Here is a 22,276-nt window from a genome sequence, read left to right as displayed (position 1 = left end):
TTCCTGAGTTTGAGCCCTATGTCAGACTCTGCACTGATAGCATGGAGCCTTCTTGAGATTCTCTCTCTCCCTCTGTCTGCCCCCCCCCATCCCGCTCATGCATGCTCTCTCTCAAAAATAAATAAACTTAAAACTTACAACTGTATATATGTAGATGTGTGTGTGTGTGTGTATACATATGTAATAGAAAACACAAAAATATAGAAATATAGGGAGTCTTACCATTCTTAAAATATATCAAAATAGAAATAACTTCAACTAAAAACGTGCAAACCTATTTGAAGATTATAAAAATCTTCCAAGAGGCAAAACAAACAAACAAAACCAAAAACCAAAACAAAACAAAAAAACCCCAAACAAACAAAAAAACCTCTTGATTCTAAGAAGCATAAAAGACCTCACTGAACAGACACTACTGTCTGTATCCATGATCAGAAAAGCCAAACATCATAAAGCTGTTAATTCTTTCTACTTTATATAAAGTCATTTTCAAAGTGTCTGAAAAATAAACAATGATAGCAATAAAATTTCCAAAAAAATGAAGGCAACCTTCTATTTCCAAATATTGACATATTATAAAGTCACAATAATTAATATAATGTATACTATCACTATCACAACCAATCAATTTAAACAGAAGAGAGGATTGGGGCACCTAGGTGGCTCAGTCGGTTAAGTGTCCAACTTCAGCTCAGGTAATGATCTCATGGCTTGCAAGTTCAAGCCCCGCATTGGGCTCTGTGCTGACAGCTCAGGGCCTGGAGCCTGCTTCAGATTTTTTGTCTCCTTCACTCTCTGCCCCACCCGTGCTCAAGCTCTCTCTCTCAAAAATAAATAAATATTAAAAAAAAATTTAAACAGAAGAGAGAATCCAGAAACAAACCCTAGAATATAAAAAGTTGTCATTTTAAAAATTAGTGGGGAGAAGAGGATTACTTCATAAAAGGTACCAAAAAGCTATTAAACTATTTGGAAAATATTGAGCTATATGTTTTTTTAATTTTTAAAAAATGTTTGAGAGAGCATGTGCGCGTGTGCGCACAGGGGAGGGGCAGAAAGAAGAGGGAAACACAAAATCCCAAGCAGGCTCCAGGCTCTGAGCTGTCAGCACAGAGCCCCATGCAGGGCTCGAACTCATGAATTGTGAGAGCATGACCTGACAGCCAAAGTCAGATGCTTAACTGACTGAGCCCCCAAAGTCCCCTTGAGTTATATTTTTAATCCATCTGGAATATGATGTCATTGTAAGAGTTAAGGAGATATTAACTGCCCCCCCCCACACACACTTAAAAGCCCTCACCCTGAAAAAAGATATAAGGTGAATAGCCTTCTGACCCATGAGGAAGGCTTTGTGCTTAGACACAGAAATAATAGGAGACACCAGAGTAAGATTACTGAAATTTTAACAACCTTAAAGTAAAAAATTTCTTATGACAAAACACTGAACAAAATTAAAAAGAAAACAGTCAACAAGAAAATTGTTTGCAGCAAATGTGACAAAGGACTAACATCCTTATCGTATGATTGTAAAATGTGTAAGAAAAAGATGAACACCAAAAGAAAAAAGCTGGGCAAAGGACACAAATACATGACTCAAAGAAAAACAAATGGCAGATGAAAAAAAAAAGAAACCAAACTTCAACACTAAAACAAAAAAGGAAATTTAAAATAATGTGACAGCATGCTACCTCTATTAAACTGCTACAGCTGTTTTAAAGCAAGGTGCTTTGAAATTAGCAAGGTAACTGGTGATATGAATCAAGAATTTTTAAAATATTCAAATTGTGGGGGTGCCTGGGTGGCTCAGATGGTTTAGGCATCTGACTCTTGATTTCAGCTCAGGTCATGATCTCAAGGTCCTGAGATCGAGCCCCATGTTGCACTAGGCATGGAGCCTGCTTAAGGTTCTTTCTCTCTCTCCCTCCCCACTGGCATGTGCGCACGCTCTGTCTCAAAAAAGTAACTACACTTCATTTTATACCCAAATAATCAGAGATGAACATCAAGATTTCAAGGATATTATTAATCAAAGTGAATAGTTTTAAACAACTCTAATACATCTGGAGGTGAGTAATTAAAACTTGGTAAATGATATATCCACCAAGTGGAATACTATACAGACATTAAAAATCATGTTTCAATATAACACTTAACATGAGGGAAATGCTCATTCCATATTTAAAAAGGACACGGATGGGGCGGGGGGAGGGAGTGTCAGAAGAAGCAGAATAGAATAATTATTAAGAGCTCAGGTCCTTCAGCCAGAAAACTTCATTCCAATTCTGGTTCTTTTACTTAACTAGCAGTTGATATGGAGTGAGAGATACTACCCTTCTGTGCCTCGGTTTCCTTTTGTACAAAAAGGGACAATAATAGCCCTATGAAGGGTCATCCACTTCATAGGCTGTCATAAAGATGAAACAGAACAATGTACACACACAGCCTAGGTCCTGTGCTCCTCTGTATCCTCCACCCCAGAGGGTAATGAATACATGTTAGCTGAACAAATACATAACCTCCCAGTTTCCTAGAATACTAATCACAGACCTTACATAAATGTTCCCCACTAAAATGTCTGATAAACTACTGAATTTCTGTAGAATGAAGGTAGTAACCAATGGACAAAACCTGGAGACTGACCAACTCTAGGAAACAAACAGAAAAAGAGCCAAAAAGGAACACAACAAGGCTCCCAGGCTGGTGTCCCTCATTAGGTGTGTCCAGCATATTCCTGCCCAATGAAATCTTCCTTTCTGAAATTTGGTGCAAAAACTCACTGTGGTTGAGGTTTACTGCATCAACTCCAAACTCTTCCCCCATTTATTTATTTGAGAGGGAGAGGGAGAGGGAGAGGGAGAGGGAGAGGGAGAGGGAGAGGGAGAGGGAGAGGGAGAGGGAGAGGGAGAGGGAGAGGGAGAGGGAGAGGGAGAGGGAGAGGGAGAGGGAGAGGGAGAGGGAGAGGGAGAGGGAGAGGGAGAGGGAGAGGGAGAGGGAGAGGGAGAGGGAGAGGGAGAGGGAGAGGGAGAGGGAGAGGGAGAGGGAGAGGGAGAGGGAGAGGGAGAGGGAGAGGGAGAGGGAGAGGGAGAGGGAGAGAGGGAGAGGGAGAGGGAGAGGGAGAGGGAGAGAGGGAGAGGGAGAGGGAGAGGGAGAGGGAGAGGGAGAGGGAGAGGGAGAGGGAGAGGGAGAGGGAGAGGGAGAGGGAGAGGGAGAGGGAGAGGGAGAGGGAGAGGGAGAGGGAGAGGGAGAGGGAGAGGGAGAGGGAGAGGGAGAGGGAGAGGGAGAGGGAGAGGGAGAGAGGGAGAGGGAGAGGGAGAGGGAGAGGGAGAGGGAGAGGGAGAGGGAGAGGGAGAGGGAGAGGGAGAGGGAGAGGGAGAGGGAGAGGGAGAGGGAGAGGGAGAGGGAGAGGGAGAGGGAGAGGGAGAGGGAGAGGGAGAGGGAGAGGGAGAGGGAGAGGGAGAGGGAGAGGGAGAGGGAGAGGGAGAGGGAGAGGGAGAGGGAGAGGGAGAGGGAGAGGGAGAGGGAGAGGGAGAGGGAGAGGGAGAGGGAGAGGGAGAGGGAGAGGGAGAGGGAGAGGGAGAGGGAGAGGGAGAGGGAGAGGGAGAGGGAGAGGGAGAGGGAGAGGGAGAGGGAGAGGGAGAGGGAGAGGGAGAGGGAGAGGGAGAGGGAGAGGGAGAGGGAGAGGGAGAGGGAGAGGGAGAGGGAGAGGGAGAGGGAGAGGGAGAGGGAGAGGGAGAGGGAGAGGGAGAGGGAGAGGGAGAGGGAGAGGGAGAGGGAGAGGGAGAGGGAGAGGGAGAGGGAGAGGGAGAGGGAGAGGGAGAGGGAGAGGGAGAGGGAGAGGGAGAGAGGGAGAGGGAGAGGGAGAGGGAGAGGGAGATAGCACATGAGTGGGGGAGGGGCAGAGAGCAAGGCAGACACAGAATCTGAAGCAGACTCCAGGCTCTGAGCTGTCCGCACAAAGCCTGAAGCGGGGCTTGAACCCACCAACTGTGGGATCATGACCTAAGCCAAAATCGGATGCTTAACCAACTGAGCCACCCAGGTGCCCTTCTCCCTGCTTTTTAAAAGCAATCTCTGTGCCCAACGTGGAGCTCGAACTCACGACCCTGACATCAAGAGGTGCATGCTCTACTGACTGAGCCAACCAGGTTGCCCTCAATTCCAAACCTTTTAGCTTGGCTCCCAGAAGTTTGTTCCCGTCCTTTCCACCCACTCAACCTCACCTCCTGGGCATCTTCTAAATAACTGCTTACTGTCTTGTACCCTCCAAGCTCAAGTGATCCCCTAAATCACATCTTCTCAAGTGCAAACTGACTTCATGTTTGTTTGGTTTTTACTGTAGTATACTTTTCTATGTCTATGTCTTTACCTCAAATAGACTATTAGCTTGTTGAGGGGAGGAACTATGCCTTTTACTTCTGTATCCTCTACAGCAATAAATACAAAACAGTGTTAGGTAAACAACAGACACTCAATGTCAATGTTACTGTCACATGAAACATATAAATGGTTCCTGCACGCAAGAGCAGGAAAGGGATATGGAAAAACAAAATATCATATGCTAAGTGGAAGCTTAATTATGTGAATTTATTTCCTTTATTTTATTTTTTAAACTTTATTTATTTTGAGAGAGAGAGGGAGGGAGGAGGGAAGGGGTGGGGGGGGGGAGAGGGAGAAAGAGAGAGGAAGAGAAAAGAGAGAGAGAGAGAGAGAGAGAGAGAGAGAGAGAATATCCCAAGATCCCAAGCAGGCTCTGTGCTGTAAGCACAGAATCCAACACAGGGTTCAAACCCATGAACTGAGATCATGACCTGAGCTGAAACCAAGAGTCAGACGCTTAACCACCTAGATGCTCCATGAATTTGTTTCCTTTATTGCTATGTTTGCGTCAATAAAAAGTCCTAATGACACAATTATAGGTTAGAGTAAAACAATCCTGCCACATAAAAATAAAGGCTAGGGGCACCTGGCCGGCTCAGTCAGCAGAGCATGAGTCGTGAGCTCAAGCCCTATGCTGGGCACAGAGCTTTGATAGATAGACAGACAGATAAAAACGCACTCGTGTCATACACTGTATGTACTCAATAAATATGTTCTATGTGAAAAAAAATTTTTTAAAAAGGCTAACTGTGACTGTGCTAATTTTGAGGACAGTAAAATTTAGTAACTTATCACCTGGATTACATGGCTGTACAGTCAGTGTGTCAGGTACTTCCCAAAGGAAATCAACCAAAATAACCTTCCACACTCACCAATGCAAAGTTCAGTCCTTTGGAGAGTTCAGTTATTATAAAACATACACACAAGGGGTGCCTGGGTGGCTCAGTTGGTTAAGCATCTGGCTTCGGCTCAGGTCATGATATCACGGTTTATGGGTTCAAGCCCTCCATCAGGCTCTGTGCTGACAGCTCAGAGCCTGGCGCCTGCTTCGGATTCTGTGTCTCCCCTACTCTCTGCCCCTCCCTCACTGACACTCTGGTCTCTCTCTCTCTCAAAACTAAATAAAAAACATTAAAAAAAATACACTAAGAGTACATGCACACTAAGAATAAGACAGTGGAGAAGAATGATTTCTAGTAGTCTATTTTCTTTTTTCTTTAAATGTTTATTTATTTTTGAAAGAGAAAGACCAAGTGGGGAAAGGGTAGAGACAGAGAGGGCCAGAGAATCTGAAGTGAGCTCCATACTAACAGCAGACAGCCTGACGCAAAGCTCAAAATCAGGAACCGTGAGATCATGACCCGAGCCAAAGTCAGAAGTTTGACTGAACCACCCAGGCACCCCTATTTATTTTTTAAAGATTATTTGTTTGGAGACAGTGGGGAGGGGCAGAGAGAGAGGGAGAGACAGAATCTCAAGTAGGCTCCATACTGTCAGCACAGAGCCCAACATGGGGCTCGAACCCAAGAACCATGAGATTATGACCTGAGCCGAAATCAACAGACACTTAACCGATTGAGCCACCCAGGTGCCCTAGTAGTCTATTTCATAAACAAAGCTACCACATCTTTTTAATTTTTTTTTTTAACGCTTATTCATTTTTTTGGAGAGACAGAGTGGGGGAGGGGCAGTAAGAGAAAGACACACACACACACACACACACACACACACACACACACACACACACAGAATCGGAAGCAGAAGCAGGCTCTAGGCTCTGAGCTGTCAGCACAGAGCCTGACGTGGGGCTTGAACTCATGAACCATGAGATCATAACCTGAGCCGAAGTCAGACACTTAACCAACTGAGCCACCCAGATGCCCCAAAGCTACCACAACTTTTTAATATATACCGTCCTTTACAAGGGAAAACTGCTAAAAACTCCTTATTTCCTGGAGCACATTTGAAGACTATCTATACACTCTTCGCAAGAAATAATAATCCCAAGTTCCCATGATTATAAGAATACAGTAAATAATATATGCAACATACAAAACACGTGTGTAATCAACTAGGTTATCAGTGAGGCTTCTGTTCAACAGTAGGCTGTTGGTAGTTAAGTTCTTTGGAAGTTAAAAGTTATACTCGGATATTCAAGTTGGAGGTTGGGGGCTTGGGGGGCGCTGAAGTCCCTAACTCCATGTTGTTCAAGGGTCCACTGTAACGTGATGGGTGCTGTAACAGGGGTTAACATGCTTCCTACCAGCCTGGCACAAAGGATGGTATAAGTGGGTAAGAGATGGGTCCAAGAAGAGCAACTGCTAAAGCTGGACCCTAAAGGATGAGATGAAACTTGACAGGCAAACTACAGTAGAGAGGAACTCTAAAAGAGGAAATTGTATGTGGGAAGAAACTTATGTATGGAATTAGACAAATTTTCTGCAAAAAATTCAACATAACTGAGTGGAACTATACTAAATAATCTCAAATTTATTATTGTGACCTGGTTTCAGAGGCCATGTTCTAGTTCCTCAGTAAGGGTAGCCTGTTTATTTCACTTACTGAATATTTACCCAACAAAATAGAAGACAAAGTTTATCTGGGAGTCAACATTCTAATGCCATTGTACTGATTGAAGGTTGCCTCCCAAGCACACGCTGTCCCTCTCTGCTTTCTATAGCCTGAAAGAGACTTTTGCTAGCATACAACAACTTAATGCTTCACTTCTCCTCATGCTCCCAAGGGTGACTATGTCAGGAACCACCAGATCTCTCTTTGTTCTGCTCCAGGCCCAAATACTTGAAAGCAGCTCAGAGTTACACTCTCTTTGGAGCAGTCCTACAGTCTTTCGTTGCTGGGAATATGAGAAAGGTAGGATCTATGGCAAGTCTATTACTGTGAATAAGTATGTTATAAAAAGAAATAAGTTATACACACACAGTATAGAATTTATACAACATCTAACAGGCACATCTATGGATTTTGGTGCACATTCTACCTGAGCAGTAATTCCCAAACGTGGATGGTATCAGGATCACCTAATAAACTTTTAAATACATAGATCCCGGAGATTCTGATTCAGTAGGCCTAGGGTGGAAGAGACCTTATTCCAAAAGGTCCCCAGGTGATTCTGATATAAAATCTCTGTTGACCTTGGTTTGGAAGTGACTGACCTAGAATACAATACTTATCTACCCTAAATACAGGTCTACATAAATCCAAGCTACTCAAATACCCACTGTTTCCTACTATGAGAATTTTTGGTTCATTCTTTAGAAGAATTATTTTGTTTATTTATTTAAATAAAGTGTATAAAGCCTACCTCAAAACTAGTATGATGTCCATATAAACAATAATGGAAATGTATCACCCAAGATGGAAATTCTAACGTTTTACCTCTACCATGGGTACCATCAATACCAAAATATCTCTCTAGATGGTATGGACAAGCTCAACACATGACAGAAGGAAAAAAGTAAAAAGAGAAGTGGAAAAACATGGTAAGACTGAACTCATGGTTTTGCAGTGTGTTTCAGTGACCATGTGGGCCAACGTTTGAGTGTTTCTGTAACCCAGTACTCACTCATGAAGGCTACTTAATACCAAGATAATTTTTATTTGATAAACAGGGTCTTACATAGGGTCAATATTAAATCAGAAGCCAACAGCTTAAATTCAACAATGCATACCTATACCAAAGGCATAATAATGATAATAAATGGCAATAGGAGATCTCTGAACAAAGATCAAGTAATACTTACATTAAAAAAAAAAAAAGACAGGGGTGTCTCGGTGGCTCAGTCAGTTAAGTGTCTAACTTTGGCTCAGGTCATGATCTCATGGTTTGTGAGTTTGAGCCCTACACTGCGCTCTCTGCTGTCAATGCAGAGCCCGCTTTGGATCCTCTGTCCCTCCCTCTCTCTCCCCCCTCCAGCTTGTTCTCTTTCTCAGAATAAATAAAAATAAACTTAAAAAAAAAAAAAAAAGAGTAAGATATCCTTAGTGAGTAAATAGTATAATAGCATGAAATATGGAAAATAGTTAAAGTGCTATTCAATAGATAGAACAAAAGAAATCTGAAAAACCACAAAGGATACATATGTATAGGAATACAGACATACAGAAGTTTAAACAAAAACAAAATGTTACTCTAAACTAATATTAATCATGAAAACAAATAATTTGTCAACTTGATTGCTCCTTAAAAATACGGAAACAAATACAGGAAAGAAGGAAATCTAGGCAATAGGTTAACCAAGAAATGGGGGAGGGGGATTACACATTTATGAATACCCAAAAGACATGACAAGGAGAGAAGGAGCAAAAGACCTTGTCTAACAAGTGGTCAGAAAAAAAAATTATAAATAAAATTTACTACAAAGAGGTAACCAAGTCACTATATTTTAGTCTCAATATACATTCACAACAAAAAATTTTGTTGTGTGTGTGTGTGTGAGAGAGAGAGAGAGAGAGAGAGAGAGAGAGAGAGACAGACAGACACCAACTGAGCGCACGTGCATGTGTGTCCAGGGGAGAGGGGCAAAGAGAGACAGAGAATCCCAAGCTAGATCCATGCTCAGTGTGAGCCCAACATGAAGCTCAATCCCACGACCCTGGGATCATCACCTGAGCCGAAATCAAATATTCTAAATAGGAGTGGAAAGATAAAGATACAAATAAAACAGGGAGGCCTGGATGGCTCAGTCAGTTAAGCGACCATACTCTTGATCTCAGCTCAGATCAAGCCCCAAGGTGGGCTGTGCACTGGCAGCAAGGAGCCTGCTTGGGAATCTCCCTCTTCGCTCCTCTCCTGCACACACTGTCTCTCAAAATAAATAAACACTAAAAAAAAAAAAAAAAAAAAAAAAAAAAAAAAGGAAGACACATGGAGCACCTAGGTGGCTCAGTTGGTTAAGTGACTGACTCTTGGTTTCAGCTCAGGTCATGATCTTGCAGTTCTTGGGCTTGAGCCCCACACTGAAAACAATTAGGGTACCCTCTATTATTATACAATAGTTATATATCATACCTCTGGGAATGTAAACTATCTTGTATCTGCTTTATGATATATGATAATGACCATGTTATGTCAGAGTTTTGTTATACCAGAATTTATAAAGAAATAAAAAGTAGTGGGCTGAAACAATTTAGAACTTTCGGTGGTCCAACTAGACAATACTAAAACTACGTACTAACCAACCCTGGCCTCAAACCATGGTCTGTTTTTACCACAGGGAAACTACTGAAGGACTCTGAAAAGGTTCTGAGTTAGAAGAGGTAAATAAGCTCAAAATCTGAACAGTGGTGGTACTAGACCTTTAACTTTAGCGACAGCCAGAGCCTAATAACGCACTGTTTACATGGACAACCTTTAAAGTTGGTGACCAAAAAAAAATAAATAAATAAAATCTGACAAATACATACTGAAAACCTAATGTGTGCCAGTGCACAGGTATACTATACTCAAGTGCAGTAATGATGTAAAGTTTTCATGCTGTTTTTCTATAGATATACACTGATACATATTTCTGTCAAAAGAGATCTAAATAAATGAATACATATAGGGGAGTCTGGGTGGCTCAGTCGGTTAGGCGTCCAACTTCAGCTTGGGTCATGATCTCACAGTTTTTGAGTTAGAGACCCACATCGGGTTCTGTGCTGACAGCTCAGAGCCTGGAGCCTGCTTTGGATTCTGTGTCTCCGTCTCTCTCTGCCCCTCCCCTGCTTGTGCTCTGTCTCTCTCTCAAAAAGAAATAAACAAAAAAAATTTTAATGAATATATATCAAATAATTAGCTACAGAACCAAATGCAGCAGGATATTCTGTGAAACGCATAGACTATTCAGAGCCAGTATGGGGAAGAATAAAAAAGGCAGATGCGCTTGTCCTACATCTATGACCTCAGGTATATCACTTTGCTTCTTAGGTTTCTTACCTGTAAAATGAGGGGATTGCCAGATGACTTAAAATTTCCTCTGGCTTTAACATTCTACACTTGTTTTTAGGTTATTAAATTCATCCCTGTAGGTAAGAAGGGAACAAGTATCCCCACTTCCCAGCTATAGAAATCAGATGGACATTTTAACTGCATCCATCAAAGCTGTACAAAAGGATGGAGCAAAAGGTAACTTCCTAGCTTTGCAGTCCACTTGTCTGTAACCAAGAATTAGGCAGAAGTCTCTAAAATCTATTTAGATTAAGATGGCTAAGGCACACCACTCTACTGAGTGGCATTTATATCTGAAGTCGATGAAATTTGATGAGGTATCTCTGTGTCAGGCGAAAACACCACAAACATTAGACACAAACCTACCAGACTGGTTCTTTCCTCCCTCCATTAGGATATGTTTTTTATACTAGACAGTCTGCTCAAAGTGAAGGTACAATCACTATTTGTGTAACTCCCCACACACTCCTTGCACACAGAGTATCAAGACATCTGCTTTTCAAAAGCCGTAACAATCTAGGACATTTTAGGATTCGGTTGCCACCTTTCTTGTTGGGGAAACTACTGTATCATCTACCCTCCTACAAAATAAGACATTCTATTTCTTTAATTTTAGTGTGAAAAATGCTTAGAGCCATAGTTATATACTTGATAGGATACTATTTAGCCATTAGCTAAGATGAACACTTACCTAGAAGTCATTAAATTGGCAAATATCTACTACTGAGAACAGTTCAGAATGAAAACAGGACTCTGAATAGTTATTACAGACATCTCAAAATCTATGTACAATTTGGCTCTTACTCAAAGTCCACTTACTCTTATATTAAAAATAATTCAAACAATGGGGATGAGGAGGGATAAAGTATTAGAAACAAAAAGCTCGGGTTAAAAAGACACTGGTCTCCAAAGGAACAGGTTAAAAAACATCCAGCAATAAGAAAGTACATTCCTGTTAAAGTAACATAGGGTATCTAACGGGAAAATGTGCATAACATACAACATGAAGGAAGATTACAAAAGAGGATACAGAACAGGATTCCAACTTTTCCAACTTAGTTTTTTATTTTCTTTTAAGTTTATTTATTTTAAGAGAGAGAGAAAGAGAATTCGGGGGAGGGGCAGAGACAGAATCCCCAGCAGGCTCCGCACTGTCAGCACAGAGCCTGATGCAGGGCTCAAACTCATGAACCGTGAGATCATGACCCGAGATGAAGTCAGACACTTAACCGACTGAACCAACCAGGTGCCCCCCAACTTAGTTTAATAAAATGAAACAAAACTATACAAATAGCATTCCTGGTGAGATCCCCCTACCTTAAGTCAGGTGGGTATTGTATCTCGCCTGGACTGATGCAATGGCCTCTGAACTAGTTTCCCTGTTTCCCTTCTTGCTCCCTTACCACCCATTTTTCACACATTGGCCAGATTTCTAAAATGGAAATTCATGGGGTGCCTGGGTGGCTCAGTTGGTTAAGCATCTGACTTCAGCTCAGGTCATGATCTCGCAGTCCGTGAGTTTGAGCCCCATGTCCGGCTCTGTGCTGACAGCTCAGAGCCTGCAGCCTGTTTCAGATTCTGTGTCTCCCTCTCTCTCTGCCCCTCCCCCATTCACATTCTGTCTGTCTCTCAAACATGAATAAACGTTAAAAATTTTTTTTAAATAAAATGGAAATTCATGATCAGCAAGGAGACTTCCCTTCTGAAACCTCCCATGGGAAAACTTGTAAGCTCAAATCTAAACTCTTTCACCTGGCCTACAGGGTCCTTTAGGGCCCTATCAGCAGATCTGCATCTAGCCTCATACACTCTGCTTTAATCATATTAAACTGCTTTTAGTAGCCAGAACATTTTAGGCTTCTCTCCTCCTGCCTCTGGACCTTTGTACATGCCATTCCCTCTTCTAGGAATATATAAACAACTAAACTCCTACAAAGTCATTGTATAAATACACTAGTACAAGTGCCCAAAGAGGTGTAGGCAAGAAAAATATTGTAACATCTTTATCTAACATCAAGATTAAAAAAAAACCTCAAATATCCACACTATGTGTATAGTGTGCTGTCCTCTGTTTTTTAGGAAGGATACACAAACACATATGTTAATACATGAATAGAATTTTCTCTGGAAGGATGTATGAAAAACTGGTAATATTTATTACCTGTGGAGAAGAAAACTGAGGGATCAGAAGTGGAAAGAAATTATTTTTCATTATTACCAGTTTGTATTGTTTGATATATCTCTCCCCACATGTTTGTATTTAATGTGGTAGTTACAAAATACTTGTATAGCACTGTTACATTTTGTCTTTAAAACTGTATTATTACCTGTACATGTCCATTTACAAAAGTGCAGGGAAAAAACCCAAAAGGAATACACCAAACTGTTAATAGTGTTTATCTCTGTGGAAAAAAAATAAAAGGGCTACTTCTTTAGGGTTTAGTATAGTTCTACAATTATTAGACTCTTCCAAAGAATGAAACTAAATGCTACTCGGATGATACAAAAACAGATTAAGGCCAAATGTGAGGAAAGTTCTAAGAATTGCCTCTGTAATGTCAATTCCTTCTACACTTGGGCAGATACACGGCTGCCAGTACTCTCCCCCTCCTGCCTTCTTTCCTTCATGCCTGCACTTCTCCCACAGTGTCCTAGCAAGGCTTTGAATCCACCCAAGAAGTCTAAAGTTTTGAGAGAGAGCGGGCGAGCGTGTGCACATGGGAGGGCAGAGTGGGAAAGAGGATCCCAAGCAAGCCCTGCACCACTGGCGCAGAGCACGACGTGGGGCTCAAATCCATGAACGATGAGATCATGACCTGAGCCGAAATCAAGAGTTGGACACTTAAGTGAGTGGTTACCCAAGACACCCCAAAACCACCCAAGAAGTCTAGACTTTACTGCCAGAGTAAACTAGACAAAAACTACTTTTATTATCTCATTATATTTATCAGAAAGCTTCAGTCCTATTTCCTACTATATTGGATTCCTTTCAAAATTATACAATACAGGGGCACCTGAGTGGCTCAGTTGGTTGAGAGTCCGACTTCGGTTCAGGTCATGATCTCACAGTTTGTGAGTTTGAGCCCTGTGTCAGGCTCTGTGCTGACAACTTGGAGCCTGGAGCCTGCTTCAGACTCTGGGTCTCATTCTCTCTCTGCCCCTCCCCCATTTGTGCTTGGTCTTTCTCTGCCTCTCAAAAATAAATACATTAAAAAAATTTTTTTAATTATACAATACAAACAGAAGAAAACTCAGATCATCTAGAATATAAATCTATAGGGTTTGTTTTTTTTTTTTTTTTTTTTGAGAGAGAGAAAGAAACAGAGTGGGGAAGAAGGGCAAAGGGGGGATGGGGGAGAGGGGAGAGAGAGTGAGAATCTTAAGCCGAGAATCCATGCTGATCCCACAATCCTGGGCTCATCACCTGTGCCAAAATCAAGAGCCGGACGGACACTCAACTGACTGAGCCACCGAGGTGCCCCTCTATTGGTTTTATATAAACATTCTGGTTTATATCTATAGTCTCCTCCCTATATATACACACATGCCTTTGTGCATACATTTGATAATTTGCTTTATGTAAAAGGTCTCAAATCTCTCCATTTCAATGTATTACTATACATAATATAATGGTTTCATGACATTCTATTATATAGACATTCACAACTTAATCAGTCCTCTATTGTTGAATATGGTTAGTCCCAAATTTTGGTAATTCTACTTTATTTAAAAAAAAAAAAAAAAAAAAAAAAAAGGAAAAATTTATTTGCGTTACAAAATCTTATACAAACTAGAAAAGCTAGAAAAAGTTACTCCAAACTTAACCACCCTTGCACTACTAGTTCTTTATTTTATTTTGACCAGTGTTTTCATGCCTGTTTTGTCTTTTTCCTGGGGTATTCATTCAATTACACACTAAGTTCTTGCTATGTGCCATGTTTTTGGTTTTCTTTACTTTTATTCCATAACAATTTTTTTTTGGAACTATATTAAAAAAAAAATCATAGACATTTTGCTGGCTAAGAGTCTTCCCAATTAGTTTCTTTTTGTGGTTGTCAAACTTCACTCCCACATGGGGTATGGCCCTGTTTACTCATCCATTTCTCTGCTGCTCAAGAGATTTTGATTAATGTCATTTTCTCATCCACAAAGTCCCAATTTACTTGATTCACTTAACTTCTGTACAGTCTGGTGGTCATCACTGTAGCTTAATGCAAAATATATACATTGACCCACTATTCTAATGTCTACAGATTATCACTTTACTTCTATATAGCACATTACCGTTACAAATACATGGATTTCCCCCTAACAATACTTCATCTAACTGCCACAGCCTATAACAAGGTAGATACATCATTTTACCAATGAGGAAAGGAAGGCACAAGGAAGTCACCCTTGATGGACTTGCCCAAGGATACATAGCTATTAAGCTGCAGTGACTAAACCTTGGTGCCCTAATGGGATTAAAATCGAATTTATACTGCTTCTGAATTTCTTGATATACCTAGATCAAGGTCTCTCCTCCAGAAAGCCTTTCTCAAAATCTTTCACCAACTCCTGTAACAGACTACCCTCTCTGCATCCTGAACACACTTTTATCAGAGCACAAACAACACTTAATCTCTTCCCTATACTCAAGACTCTCAGAAAAACAATCTTTTTCTTATTTAAGAAATCCCTGGGGATTCAAATCCCCAGTATGTAACACACTGCCTGGCACAAAGCAGAAAGGCAAGTGTTCAAAGAATGGAATGAATACAAGTATTCAACAAATACTACAAATATTTAGAGTACATCCAAATATTCAGGTTGATCCAATTCAAATCATTTCAGAGAAATTCACACTCCATGATATCTAGAACAAATTAGGTTCAAATATAAAACTTGTATTCAAACAGATATTGTCAGTATAGAAAATGTATTTCTTACGTGCCACTTATATTAAGAGCAATACACTAGTAACAATAAGTAATAATAAAAAAAATAGACACTTCTAAATAACTGTCTTAGGAATCACAAGGTCTACAAGCTTAAGATTTAGACATATTATTAAGACTCTCAATACTTAACTTGAATGGGGAGGTAACAAATTAGTATAAATTGTTAATTATGCTGGAGTTAATATGACATTTGCTTTCAAAATCTTGTTTTGTAGAATTTATTTTACAGTTAAAAAAAATTTTTTTTTGAGAGACAGCACACGTGTAAGCAGGGGAGAGGGGCAGAAGAGAGAGAGAATCCCAAGCAAAATCCACACTCAGTGTGGAGCCTGACATGGGGCTTGATCCCATGACCCTGGGATCATGACCTGAACTGAAATCAAGAGTCAGAAACTCAACTGACTGAGCCACCCAGGCGCCCCAAATGATATGTGGCCTTTTACAAAGTAGGCTCCATGCCCAATGTGGGGCTTGAACTCATAAGAGTTCCTGCTGAGATCAAGAGTCTCATGTTCTATGGACTGAACCAATCGAACACCCCATTTTACAGTTTTAGACCTGAGTCTGTTCATTGTTTAAAAAAATTTTTTTTTCTTTTTAAATTATAATTAGGTCATTGGAATAGTCTTAATGACAGTATTTCTGTCTTGGTCCGCCATCTACAACTGTCTACCAATCGGTGCAGAGCTCTTGTGCATGTTGGGCACCTGTAGAAACATGCATGCAAGCAAACAAGCACCGATTTAATACAATTTAATGTCTATATTCCACAATAGGATGCTACAGGGAACAAAGTAAGGAGCTGGATGACAGAGCTGTTCCATAGCTCAGAACTATTGCTTCTCAAATGTTTCCACTGTAGTACCTAAACAAAGGGCGATTCTTATTCCCTAGGGACTCATTACCCATTTTGCTGAAAACCTGGGTTCTCTTCAACAGTCTATACAGAGTTCCCATTCTGATCCTAAAATATGTATTTGCTTTAATGTAAAAATTTAAAAATTACTTACCAGTCAAATTACTTAACTCACCGCCCCCTCAATGAGCACAATTGAAGCTCCAAGAAGATGGGTCATGCTTATCTTGTGGCTTCAAGTACCCCGGAATCATACCACTTTGTACCCTAAGGGTATTCATATCCCAGTTTGAGAAACAGGGATCTAAACAATTAAATTGCCATAATACTTAAAAGTGACCAACACGTTCCTACAACCCCGTTCCCCAAACTCTTAAGGCTAGTTTTCTCAACAGCTTTTTAAATCAGTATTGTTTTTCTTTTCAGGAGCTCATTAATATGTACTCTGTGTCAACACTCCTTAAAAAAACCTGCAGGGCACAAATTATTTCTTGAGTGACAGAATCCTAGCACACAGACCTGGTTCTTGCCACCTATCAATGTACTAAGCTGCTCATGGAAGATAGATTTGAATAGTAGAGTTTTCACTCCTGTTCCCTTCCTCCTCTCTATTTGCTCCAACACAGCTTGTAAGAAAAATCTTAGTAGTCACTTAGTTGATTCATTCACATAAGCTTATCTAATGTCAGCATTTATAACTCCCAACCTTTCCCTTTTGCCGTTACACAAGTGCAATTAAATTATTTTCACATTTTCTAAGGGACAAGAAGGATGTGTACTCTAATAGCCTGAGAAGAGATAATTTTCCTCCCCAGAACCCTACTTTGTTGTTTATGAGATTCCAAAGCCTAGTAGATGTCAATATTTATGAGGCCTGTTTCAAGTTCCCTATAATGTCCATTATATTCTACAGCAGAAATTGTAAGCTACAGTAAATTGTAAGTGACCCCTTAAAATGTTTCAAAATGTTACTCATAATGAATATAATACTGATACAAAAATGGGTCATCAACTAGACTAATTAAAATTAATTAAGACAACTTTTATCTAGGATCCATTTCCAAAAAAATAGGATTCCATCTATTGCTCATCAAAATTTCAAATTGCCACAGGCCATGGACTCTTGACGTCTTTTGTTAATAATCAAAATATACGTTCCAAGGGTTTCTGCAGAAAAACAACTATTTCCTGGGGTCTATGTACATGCTCAGAATGGTACTTAATGCTTTATACACATTCTCACCAACCTAGAGCCTAGCCTCTGTAATTGGTGTTCTCTCACAAATGGGGACCATAGGAGTAGAGAAGTTAAGTAACGTGCTCAGTGTCACCCAGCTAGTATATGCCAGTGCAGAGTTTCAAACTGAGGACTCTGACTATAAAACTTGTATGCCCCCAATTATTCACTGTCCTGCATCTTCTATACCCAAGAACAACATAGCAAATCCTCCAACCCCAGAAAGGATTTATTACTCCCATTTTCAAGACCAAGAAATGGAAAGAGCATTTACCTCTCCGTGGCTGCAAAGTCAGTTTCAGGAGAGAACACAGAACCCAGCTCTCAAGCCCCTGGTCAGCAACCTGTCCACTAGTGCATCTTGGTCTTTGGCTCCAGATCTGTGACCATTCTAAAACAGAAACATAAATCATTTTATGAACACCAAATACACACAACTGCACATATAATATGGAAAGCAAATTGAGGGCAAGATAAAAGCTGACAAAATTGGTTAAAAAACAATATACTTGTTCTGATACATCACATTACTAAATGAGGCATTCCATAAATTCTACCAAACCAATAATAAAACACTTATTTCTTTATATATTTGCTAAATATATAAAGGACTAAAGATCTGTGGTTATCAAAATAGCACCATTGGGGTGCTTAGCTGGCTCAGTTGGTGGAGCATGAGACTTGATCTTGGGGTTGTGGGTTTGAGCCCCATGTTGAGTCTACACCCAACAGATTACTGAAAAAATAGTAACTTCATATTACTGAAAAAAATAATAAAATCTTAAAAAAAAAACAAAACCCCATTATGACCTTGCAGGGAAATAATGGCATACGTATATATATTCGAGCTGACAAAAAAATTAATTCTTATAGATGTAGTAATTAATAGTCCTTTAACAGTATTATTTCCTTATCTTCAGGAAGGAAGGGCTTTCACTGTCTTGAAATTCCTAGAAGTACAGCAATGAAATACTTTTTTTGTTAGCTGATAATTTTATCCCCAAATTACAAATATATGAATCGTCAAGTTTTAAGCTTTAGGTAATAGTAGAGTGGAACTTACTTCCAAAAGAAAAAAAGAAAAGAAACTTCCAAGTGAAATGGAAGTGCTAAATTTGAATTAAGAGTTTCCAAAGAATTTGGCATATAAGGTACAACTACAAAGGAATCTATCTCGTAATTAACTAAAGCTCACAAAACTAAGCTAATATAATACTTTCTTAGAAGCTAAAGAAAAGTCTTCTCTGTTGAGAGGCAATTTACATCTTGAAAAGAGGATTAGCATATCTAGTCCAAGAAACACTTTTGTATTAGAGTCCATATAGTGTTACTAGCATGCCTCAAAGGGAGGAGATTTTATATACCTGAACATTCTAGAGGTAACTAAAAATGAACACCAAGTATAGAAAAATCACTATTCTCAATGCATACATTAGCAGTCTATAAGCAATGTCCCATCTTTGCACTGAAATATTAATCACTAAGAAAATGCAGACCTGCCGGTGAAGATCTGAAGATGGTGACTAGAGAAAGTTTAATGTTTAGAAAAACAAACATGGTACGCCAAATCCACACATCCAACTGCAAACCAGGGTCTTCAAGGCTATGCATTATTTGCCATTATTGTTCTTTCCAAACCTGTATGCTCTTTCTCAAAGTATTAAATTATGACAAATTTTAGTTGTTTGAAGAGGGACCTAATTTTTGGCCAAAGAGCCTGAAGTCATCCGGGACTGAGACAGGTCAGTAAGGTAAACAGATGATCAACTAAGTCTCTGGTTTAAAAAAATGAAATGGAAGCTATAGATGATGGGGAGTGAATTTGATGCCAGTAGCAAAAAAAGTTTCTAGAGGTGGACTTTTTACCAGCAGACACCACTGTGAAAGGCTCTGCCACAGGACTCTCCCTTGGGGCCCTAGTCAGCCGCAGGTGGCCTCTGCACTCCCAAAGAACTCCCTAAGCCACCCAAAGAAGTTCCTCATTTTTGTGTGTTCTTTAAAGCTATATCTTAAACCTCTTAGAATTGGAATAGTCTTAAGAATGACTTTTACAACTTCTAAATTTTCTTATGTTGGTTAAATAGACCCCTAAGGATGACTTTCACAATTCCTCTTAAATATTTTCTTATGTGGGCAAACATTCCTGTTGTAATCTTCATGTTATTGATTTAAGTTATAAGCTCCTTTCGGTAACCTTATATCCTCAATTCATTCTCTGTAGATTTCATTTTCCAATAAAAACAAAGTATGAATCTGGCATATAGGAAATCTCAAAGGACAGCAACTCTGTGGAGTCTACACCACTGAAAGAGCATAAATAACATGGAAGACTAAGAGGCTGATGACTGCATATGGCAGAACTAAACGAAGAAACAAAACATGGTTTGTGGAGCATAACACTAACCAGGGAAAACAAATTTTATTCCTGGCCCAATATAGATCTTCTGGATTTTAATTTTTAACCTGTGTAGAGATTATTTTTATAAGTAAAACAGACCACCTGCCATCCACAATGTGGAAAATCTCACAAACGCAAAAAAACTACATAGACTAATTTATTAAACAATTAAGCATGGTTCTATTACCAAACCTGCACTTCATCAATACTACTGTATTTGTTAGTGCAATTTTACTTTTACTGTAGGAGGAGGAGAGAAGGGACATTTTGTAGAATTTGAAAAAGGATGTTGAAAGACTACTGTAGATGCAGATTGCTGCAAAATCCTACAGGTTGAGCAGACCCAACAACTTTGTTTAGTGCCAGCCTGTTTTAATTTCCTCATAAATTTAACAGTCTTAAAAAAAAAGTTAATCAAGATTTCCCTCTCTCCAAAGCAACCCGAGTTAATGTATCAACTGCTGCTGCACGATACTATATTAAAGTACTAGAATACTTGAGGAAAAGGGAAAAAGAGATAACTCTGACAATTCAGCAGGAAGCTTTTTAATGACTTAAGACAGCTGAGGACAGTAAACTTAATATACATGTCCTGTTTAACTTCTTTTGCCGCCTATAGGGAACTTAGATTTTTAACTTTCCTACTTGATTTAAACTCAAAGCTTGAAGACTACTTATGCGAATGTTTACTTAACGCTGAACTCTGAGCTACAGGAAGTCAGCTACTAAAGAGTAGTTACATTAGGCGTAGATATTTATAAACCAACTGCAGCTAGCGACCCAGGATTCAATTACAACATCAACCCTCATATTTCAGCGTATGGGCAAATTACCAGTGGAGTCAAGAATAAATTCATTCTGCCCTACTGGAGCTTTAGATCAGGTTGCACAATCCCGGGGCAGAAGTGCCTTCGCCTAGCCCTAAAGCATCAGGTACTAAATACTGTACTAACTCAGTGTCAGGACATTTTAAAGCGGGAGGGAAACTCAAGGGTCGCCTAAACCAATTCGACAAGCCCATAATCCCGAATTCAGAAATTTGTCACGTCACGAGATCAGAATGAAATTAAGTTTCGATCCCTTTGAGATCTCTTAGCGCACAAAGTCAGGCTATCATTACAAGAGGAGTCCGACCCTGGCTGTAGGAAAACGACTCGGTGCGGAACTCGAGTCTCTTCCGCCCACTGTGTGGGGCCGCACCAGTCAGGTCCAGCGAGGAGCTGGGGCGCGAGTTTGGGGGCGCAGCCGGGCCCGGCGGGGGCGGCGAGCGCGCGTCCCCCCGCCCGCTCAGGCAGCGTCGAGGCGCGAGCAGCTCAGCCAGCCTTGCAGAGGGAGCTCTCGGCAGCTCTGGGGTCTCTCTGCTCGCAGCCGCAGCAGCGCCGCCTGCGCCACTCGGCGGAGACGGAGACCAGAGGCGGCGGCGCGCGGACTGGGAGCGACCGCAGAGCAGCCGAGCGGCAGGGGTACGCTCGCAGAGCGGCCGGGGTAGGTTCCGGGGACCGGGCAGGCTGGAGGAGGGGCAGCCAGAGAGGCGTCGGCCAGGGCCCGACACTCATACTACCCGGACACCGGGCTGCGCGCGCGCGCGCGCGGCGACAGTGGTTCGGGACCCTCGAACAAGGCGGGCGCGGGAGCCGGGATGCGGAGATCGCCTCTCGGCTGAGGCCACCCGCCGCGGGAGGGGCGGAGGGCAGAGGGCGGGCCGCGGCCGGGCAACCAGTCGGGCCAAGAGCCGGCCTCGAGGGCAGAGACAAAGGAAGGAAAATGGAGTCGCCGGCGCGCGGGCCTCTGTTGCTGCCGCCGCCGCCAGAGGCCTAGCGCGCCGCCAGGAGGGAGGCCTAGCGGGCGGGTGTGTGGGGGGGGGGGGGAGGGAGGCGGCTGGGCCGCGGCGGCGACGGGCAATGGCGGCGGCCGCGCCGCAGCAGGGACGGTAGAGGGAGACAAACACCCCCCGGCGGCGGCGCTGGCGCCGGGCTGCAGCCAGCGCCGACCGGAGCGGCCCCATCGTGACACCTAGAGGCGGCCCGCGAAACCTCCTCCACCCCGGGCCCCCTTACCTCCGCGCCACACCCCCTGCAGCGCCCGCTCCGCCGCCGCTCCACCGCTCCGGCCACCCGGCGTCCCCGGACAGCTCCGCGCACCCGCACCGGCTACCGCCGCCGCAGCTGCCGCCAAAGAAGCAGCTCCGCGCACGGTTTAATCGCTCCACAGGCTCGGACACAAAATGGCGGCGGCGCGGTGCAGTGCGCCTGCGTCGGCGCTGCCGGGGCCGCGGGTGCTGATAAGGGAAGGGACGGGTGGGGGGGCCGGCCAGGCGACGAGTGGAGGGCGGGGGAGGAAAGGTGAGGGGAGGGGTTGGCGCAGGGCAGCATGGGAGGCGGCCCCGGGCGCCAACTTTCAAAAGCGGGCGCGATGGCGTCACGGGACGCGCCGCGAGTCGCGTCACGCCGCAGGCGCCCTCCCGCGCCCTCGCCCGGTCGCGCGTGGACTCTGCGGGCGCCGCTACGTCCGGGCTCCT

The 22,276-nt window shown here is 42.2% G+C and overlaps 1 protein-coding gene across 3 annotated transcripts in view; it reads right to left on the bottom strand.

Moving 5' to 3' along the window:
* CTCF (CCCTC-binding factor) overlaps positions 1-22,012 on the bottom strand; it is a 48,142-nt gene extending 26,130 nt beyond the window's left edge. For 2 of the 3 annotated variants that reach the window (XM_042920596.1, XM_042920598.1), the window contains exons 1-3: positions 21,816-22,012; positions 17,635-17,751; positions 16,278-16,390 (exon numbers count right to left, since the gene is read on the bottom strand). The gene's annotated coding sequence lies outside the window, so the exon portion shown is untranslated. The remainder of the gene's footprint in view (positions 1-16,277; positions 16,391-17,634; positions 17,752-21,815) is intronic. The other variant, XM_042920597.1, reaches the window with a different exon arrangement.
* Between the last annotated feature and the right edge of the window lie 264 nt (positions 22,013-22,276).

This window comes from Panthera leo, chromosome E2, assembly GCF_018350215.1.
Source record: "Panthera leo isolate Ple1 chromosome E2, P.leo_Ple1_pat1.1, whole genome shotgun sequence".
NCBI classification, from domain to species: Eukaryota; Metazoa; Chordata; class Mammalia; order Carnivora; family Felidae; genus Panthera; species Panthera leo.
Note: the sequence above shows the minus strand (reverse complement) of the source record. Positions and strands in the feature narration are given on the sequence as shown.